We start from the raw sequence: 6,989 nt of genomic DNA, 5'->3' as shown, positions 1-6,989 counted from the left end.
GACAGCACTCTTCCCCACAACCATGCTAACACAGTATTATCAGGCTCTTAATCTTTGCTAATAGGTTAATAAGAAAAAAAAAATTTCATTTTAATTTGTGTTTTTAAATTATTGGTGAGATTGAGATCTTTTAATATATCATAGGGCATTTATATTTTGCTCTTTCCCTTTTTGTATCTTTTGTCCACTTTTTAGTTTTTAACATTTTTAAAAATAGAGTTTAAGTATCGTCATGTGTTATGAATGTTGATCCTGGGAGCATCCCATCTGCTGCATTCCTCTCCTCCTAGCTTACTCTTGGCTGTAGTCATGGGTTTTTAATTCTCTATCCAGTAGTTAGACATTTTTGTAGTTTATTCCTTGGTCTTTTACTATAGTTTTGGCTTTGACATTATATTAAGAAAGGCTTTCCCAGCAAGATTTTTTTTTTTGGAGTCAATCTTACTATGTCGCCCTCAGTAGAGTGCCATGGCATCCCAGCTCATAGCAATCTCAAACTCTTGGGCTTAAGCGATTCTCTTGCTTCAGCCTTCCAAGTAGCTGCGACTAGGCACCTGCCACAACACCCGGCCATTTTTTGGTTCTAGTTCTCATTGTTGTTTGGCAGGCCCGGGTTGGATTCGAACCTGCCACCACTGCTGTATGTGGCTGGTGCTTTAGCCGCTGAGCTACAGGTGCCGAGCCTATACATGTATTCTATCCATTCATTCATCTCAATTTATTTCGCATTTATATACCAGTCATTGTGCTAGAATCTGGTATCCAAAAGTGAAGAAATTCATCTCTGCTTTCATGGAGTTTGTTTTTTACAGATAATAAATATGCCATGTTAGATGGTAATTGTGTTATGGAGAATAAAGCAAGGTGCAAAATAGGGTATATGTGTGGATATTTCTAAAGAAGTCAGAAATAGTCTCCCTGGCTCGGCGCCTGTGGCGCAAGCGGCTAAGGCGCCAGCCACATACACCTAAGGTGGCGGGTTCGAATCCCCAGCCTAGGCCCGCCAAAAAACAATGATGGCTGCAACCAAAAAATGGCCAAGGGTTGTGGCGGGCGCCTATAGTCCCGGCTACTTGGGAGGCTGAGGCAGGAGACTCGCTTGAGCCCAGGAGTTGGAGGTTGCTGTGAGCTGTGATGCCGTGGCACTCTACCCAGGGGGATAGCTTGAGGCTTTGTTTCAAAAAAAAAAAAAAAGAAATGGTCTCCCTAATAAGATGACATTTAGGCAAAGTCCTGAAGGGAGGGAGTAAAAACAGAAAAATAATTTTACTTGGAAATGTGGTTAAAATTTTGAGGGCAGAGTCCATTTCTTTGGGTAATATTGGGTAATATTGTGGTTAAAATTGAGGGCAGAGTCCATTTCTTTGGATTTGGGTAATATTCAAAAACTATATAGGGCTGAAACATATTACATTCATATTGAATGAATATTAATATATTGAAACATAGGTGCTGGAATAGGTGTGATCATCAGTCTAATTGCTTTTCTCTTTAATATTTCACTTAAAAATAATCATTAATATCCATTAATTTTTTGAATGGATAACACATTGCCATGGTTCAAACATCAAAACCAGGCCAGGCATGGCAGCTCACACCTGTAATCCCAGCACTCTGGGAGGCTGAGGTGGGTGGATACCTTGAGCTCACAAGTTCGAGACCACCTTCAGCAACAACAGCAAAACCGGGTCTCTAAAAAACTAGCCCGGCAGGGAGGGAGGAGGATAGGTAGAAGGAATGTAATTGGTGGGACCACACGTATGGTGCATCTTACAAGGCTAAACTAAAAGTAGAATATAAACATCTTTTTTTTTTTTTGAGACGGAGCCTCAAGCTGTCCCCCTGGGTAGAGTGCCATGGCATCACGCTCACAGCAACCTCCAACTCCTGGGCTCAAGCAAGTCTCCTGCCTCAGCCTCCCAAGTAGCTGGGACCACAGGCGCCCGCCACAACGCCTGGCTATTTTTTGGTTGCAGCCGTCATTGTTGTTTGGCGGCCCGGGCTGGATTCGAACCGCCACCTCAGGTGTATATGGCTGGCGTTATAGCCACTTGAGCCTGAGGGACTGAGCCGATTTATTTATTTTTTAAACATAACTTTATAATCCTAGACATGTTTTAAAGGAAAGCATTGAGATTTCCTTTAAGATCACCCAGAGAGATCTTTTCAGGAGCATGTATCTTTATTTATTTACAGAGTCTCACTATGTTGCCGTCCGTGCACTGTTGTGGCATCACAGCTCACGGCAACAGGCTGAAGTGATTCTCCTGCCTCAGCCTCCCCAGTAGCTGGGACTACAGGTGCTCGCCACAGCACCCGGCTATTTTTTTGTTGCAACTGTTTAGTTGGCCCGGGTCTGGGTTCGAACACGCCACCCTCAGTGTGTGTGGCTGGCGACAGAACCACCGTGCTACGGGCTGGATGGGCACTGAGCTCGACGCGTGTATCTTCAAAAAGAATCGACTGTGCGTTGCCAAAGATCCTCCAGTTTCCCGCCCCAGCTTGGTCTCCAAAGCTAGCCCCAAACCGGAAGTGCCGCAGGGCAGGGGAAAGGTGAACCGGAAACGCTGAGGGCAGCGCTGACTGGAGCCGCAGAATCTCGTCTGAGGTGGCTCCTGACAGTCGCTAGCTAGTAGTTGGGCGGTGTAGGTGGCCTAATCTTCTCATCCGGGGTCCGCTTAAAGGTTTGCCGGACACCTCTGGCTGACTTGACCTACGTTCTCGGCTCTGGTTGCTGAGGGGCCACCTTGCCTTGACGTCTCTGTCGTGTTGTGCTTAGAATCTTCTATCCTGGCAAGCGGGATAAGGCAGCACCTCAGGCTTTCTTCTCATCTCTGCGTGGGCTCCTCTTTGCTTCTCCTGAACCAAGGCTGCGGGTTAGTCATGAACGTCTTGTCTGTTCCTTATAGGAAGCCCATCCTATCCGTGTGCCGTAGGTGCTGTGTGTGTGTGTTGTTCGTTTTAAACCTTGTGTTTGTCTTAAGACTGTAGTGTGGTGACGTCGGTCATTCTTGTGACAAATTTCAAACACCTCCGCCATTCCGAAAGTGTTAAAGAAATTTTATTTTCAGACAAGCCTGGCGCTCAGTGTTTGCAATATTTCAAAACATTCCTGGTGAGTGTCGACTTTTTCTTTGGTGGGTGTTGCTTTGCAGCATGTTTGAAGTATAGTACATGAGTTCCAGACCACCCTGGGCGGTCTAGGGAGACCCAGCTCAAAAAGGACATATTTCCTGCACAGTAAAAAGTCGTGCAAGTGTGTAAGTCACTAAGGAAATTTCTCTCTTTGTTTTTTTATTCTTCTGGTAGTGTTGTTCCTTCTGAAGTGGCTTGTACATTGCAGATTTAAATGGAATTTCCCGGAGAGTGAAATGACTGTCCTGCTAAACCAGACAATGACAAATTGTAGATATAAATTATTCATAGAAAGCTATTCATCTTGTCACAATTCTCTGCTCACTTTGCTTTTGGAAATAATAAGGGTTAACTCTTAAGGCATTTTAAGTTTCTTAAGAATATTCCACTTAGAAGATTGACATCCTTTAACTTTTGATTATTTACTATTATGATTAGTTGTGATCAATTCCTGTAGCTGTCATTTTGTGTACCTTGAAGTAAAATACTCACTGAAATATTTTAACTTCTCAGGAACACCCAGATTGCTAAACCAAAAATAAAATGAAAAATAAAAAAAAAGTTCTGATCCGAAAATCAGTAAATCTTGTGTGGGTGGAGTTTGCTCTGTAACCCTTCATAGTTTCTTCAGCCAGTTTGAATGTTTATGATAACTGTTCCTGGTTTCAAGGTTGTCTTGAAGTAGTTATTAAAGTTTGAAAAATTAGATTTCCCACTTTGATGATTTATAAAGTGTGCCAATGTAGCTTGAGAAATTACTGTAATTTTTATGCTGCTTTATACTTATTCTCAAAATCATGGTGCCCACTAGGCGGCAGCATAGTGTTTTTAGTTTCTTTAGTTGTGTATTTTACAACTGTACTGCTGGTGTGATGGTGTTATTCTGATAGTAATAGATATCAGATGTTGAATACCTTTCACATGCTAATAGCTGGAATAAATCATTTATGTACATTATCTCATTTAATCCTAAGAAACAAATTCCAATGTCTGTGACATAGGTATTCACATTGACATTATTCTCTGTAGGAAAGGATAAATAACAATGCAGAGTAGGTAATTAGACAGCCAATAAGTAGTTGAGCTAGAGTCAAAACTCAGGTACTCACTTCTTCCTGCTAACCAAATTCAAGTTACGGTAAGTTTGACCAAATTGTGAAGGATGCTGCAGTTAAGATGAGAAGTCTGATTGTAGGTATTCCAGAAGAGTTGAGAATTGAGCATTATATGCATATGTACTTTATACATATAATTGAGCATTATAGAATAATGTGCAAGACAGTTGGAGGTGCACTGTGCCCAAAAGATAGTATCTCCTAATTGTGTTCCAAGGAGTACTAGTCCTAGGAGATGCTTCAATAAAAAAAGGTTCTTAGCTTGGCTTCCGTAGCTCAGTGACTAGGGCGCCGGCCACATAGACTGAGGTGGCAGGTTCAAGCCCAGCCCAGGCCTGCTAAACAATAATGACAACTGCAACCAAAAAATAGCTGGGCATTGTGGAGGGCACTTGTAGTACCAACTACTTAAGAGGCTGAGGCAAGATAATTGCTTATGTGCAGGAGTTTGAGGTTGCTGTGAACAGTGATGCCATAGCACTCTGCTGAGGGCAACATAGTGAGACTCTGTCTCAAAAAAAAAAAGGTTCCTGTGGGCAGAAAAGCTCTTGAATTTATTGAAGGCTCTAAATGTTCTTCAGTAAAGGAACTTCTTTAGTCTAACTTTTTTTGAACTCGCAGCATTTCTAAAAACCTTTTTGAATACAGCCCACATTAAGAAATACATTTTATATGTAGGCCAATATAAATACATATGTATATACACCTAAAATAAAATATACATGAGGCAGTACTTACCTTTACCATAAGCAGTGTGCTGTTATATTTTCTATTTTATTTTTTTCTAGTCTAGCCTTTTGTGAAAAAAATTTGAAGACTCATGACATTCATTTTTCTTTTTTGAGAAAGCATCTTGCTCTGTTGCTAGAGCTAAAGTGCAATGGCATTATTATAACTCACTGCAACCTTAAACTCTTGGGCTCAGGTGATCTTCCTGCCTCAGCCTTCCCAGTAGATGAGACTACAGGTCCATGTCACCACACCCCCCTAATTTTTCTGTTTTTTACAAAGATGGGCTCTTGCTGTGTTGCCAGTCTCAAACTCTTGACTGAAGTGATTCTCCTGTTTTGGCCTCTCAAAATGTTGGTATTATAAGCATGAACCACTGCACCTTGCCCATTACATTGGTTTCTTGACTCAAGAATAAAAGATAATCTAGGCTCGGTGCCTGTGGCTCAAGCGGCTAAGGCGCCAGCCACATACACCTAAGGTGGCGGGTTTGAATCCCCAGCCCGGGCCCGCCAAACAAGAATCATGGCTGCAACTAAAAAATGGCCGGGCGTTGTGGCGGGCGCCTGTGGTCCCAGCTACTTGGGAGGCTGAGGCAGGAGACTCGCTTGAGCCCAGAAGTTGGAGGTTGCTGTGAGTGTGATGCCATGGCACTCTACGCAGGGGGATAGCTTGAGGCTCTGTCTCAAAAAAAAACAAAGAGAGAATCACGTAAGCCCAAGAGTTTGAGGTTGCTGTGAGCTGTGATGCCATGGCATTCTACCCAGGGGGATAGCTTGAGGCTCCGTCTCAAAAAAAAAAAAAAAAGACAATCTATAGTTTTATTAATACTACCATGGGATCCCCTTTCTTGGTGAACACACTTTGGGAAGTTGTTTAAGGACTGTAGTTGAAGAAAGTGATTGATGTAATGGTAACAAAGGTTGACAGATAATATTCTTTTTTTTGTTTTTTGTTTTTTGTTTTTTTTTGAGACAGAGCCTCAAGCTATCCCCCTGGGTAGAGTGCTGTGGCTTCACAGCTCACAGCAACCTCCATCTCCTGGGCTCAAGCGAGTCTCCCACCTCAGCCTCCCAAGTAGCTGGGACCACAGGCGCCCACCACAATGCCTGGCTATTTTTTGGTTGCAGCCGTCATTGTTGTTTGGCAGGTCCGGGCTGGATTCGAACCCACCACCTTAGGTGTATGTGGCTGGGGCCTTAGCCTTTTGAGCCACAGGTACCGAGCCAATAATGTTCTTTTATTGGTCTTGAAGACAGGTGAATGAAAACAATGTTTCTAACTGGAAAATTGTTTATCATTATTTATTTATTTTTTGAGACAGAGTCTTACTCTGTTGCCTTTGGTAGAGTGCTGTGGCGTCACAAATCACAGCAACCTCAAACTCTTGGGCTCAAGCAGTTCTCTTGCCTCAGCCTCCCAAGTAGCTGGGACAACGGGTGCCTGCTGCAACACCCAGCTATTTTTTTGTTGCAGTTGTTATTGTTGCTTAGCTGGCTCTGGCTGGGTTCAAATCTGCTAGCCTCGGTGCATGTGGCCGGTGCCACAAGCACTGTGCTATGGGCTTGAACCTATTATTTATTTGTTTATTTTTTATTTTATTGACAGAGTCTCACTTTATCACTCTCAGTAGAGTGCTGTGGCATCACAGCTCACAACAATTTCCAACTCCTGGGCTTAGGCGATTCTCCTACTTCAGCCTCCCCAGTAGCTGGGACTACAGGCACCTGCCATGATTCCTGGCTATTTTTTTGTTGTAGTTTGGTCGGGCTGGGTTTGAACCTGCCACCCTCGGTAGATGGGGCTGGAGTCTCACTCATTCAGCCACAGGTGCTGCCCTGAACCTATTATTTAAAAACCATTAGATTGGGGTGGTGCTTGTGGTTCAGTGGGTAGGGCGCCAGCCCCATATGCTGAGGGTGGTGGGTTTGAACCCAGCCCTGGCCAGCTGAAACAGCAATGACAATTGTATCCAAAAAAAAAAAAAAAAAAGCTGGATGTTGTGGCAGG

At 43.2% G+C, this 6,989-nt stretch overlaps 1 long non-coding RNA gene across 1 annotated transcript in view; it reads left to right on the top strand.

Moving 5' to 3' along the window:
• The first annotated feature begins 1,577 nt into the window (after nt 1–1,577).
• Nucleotides 1,578–6,989, top strand: part of LOC105886593 — an 8,905-nt gene continuing 3,493 nt past the window's right edge. Inside the window, exon 1 of the long non-coding RNA XR_001161078.1 lies at nt 1,578–1,627. This is a non-coding gene — a long non-coding RNA (uncharacterized LOC105886593). The remainder of the gene's footprint in view (nt 1,628–6,989) is intronic.

Source organism: Otolemur garnettii, unplaced genomic scaffold (assembly GCF_000181295.1).
Source record: "Otolemur garnettii isolate 467f Iridium unplaced genomic scaffold, OtoGar3 scaffold00001, whole genome shotgun sequence".
Lineage (NCBI taxonomy): Eukaryota > Metazoa > Chordata > Mammalia > Primates > Galagidae > Otolemur > Otolemur garnettii.
This window is presented reverse-complemented; position numbering and strand designations above follow the sequence as displayed.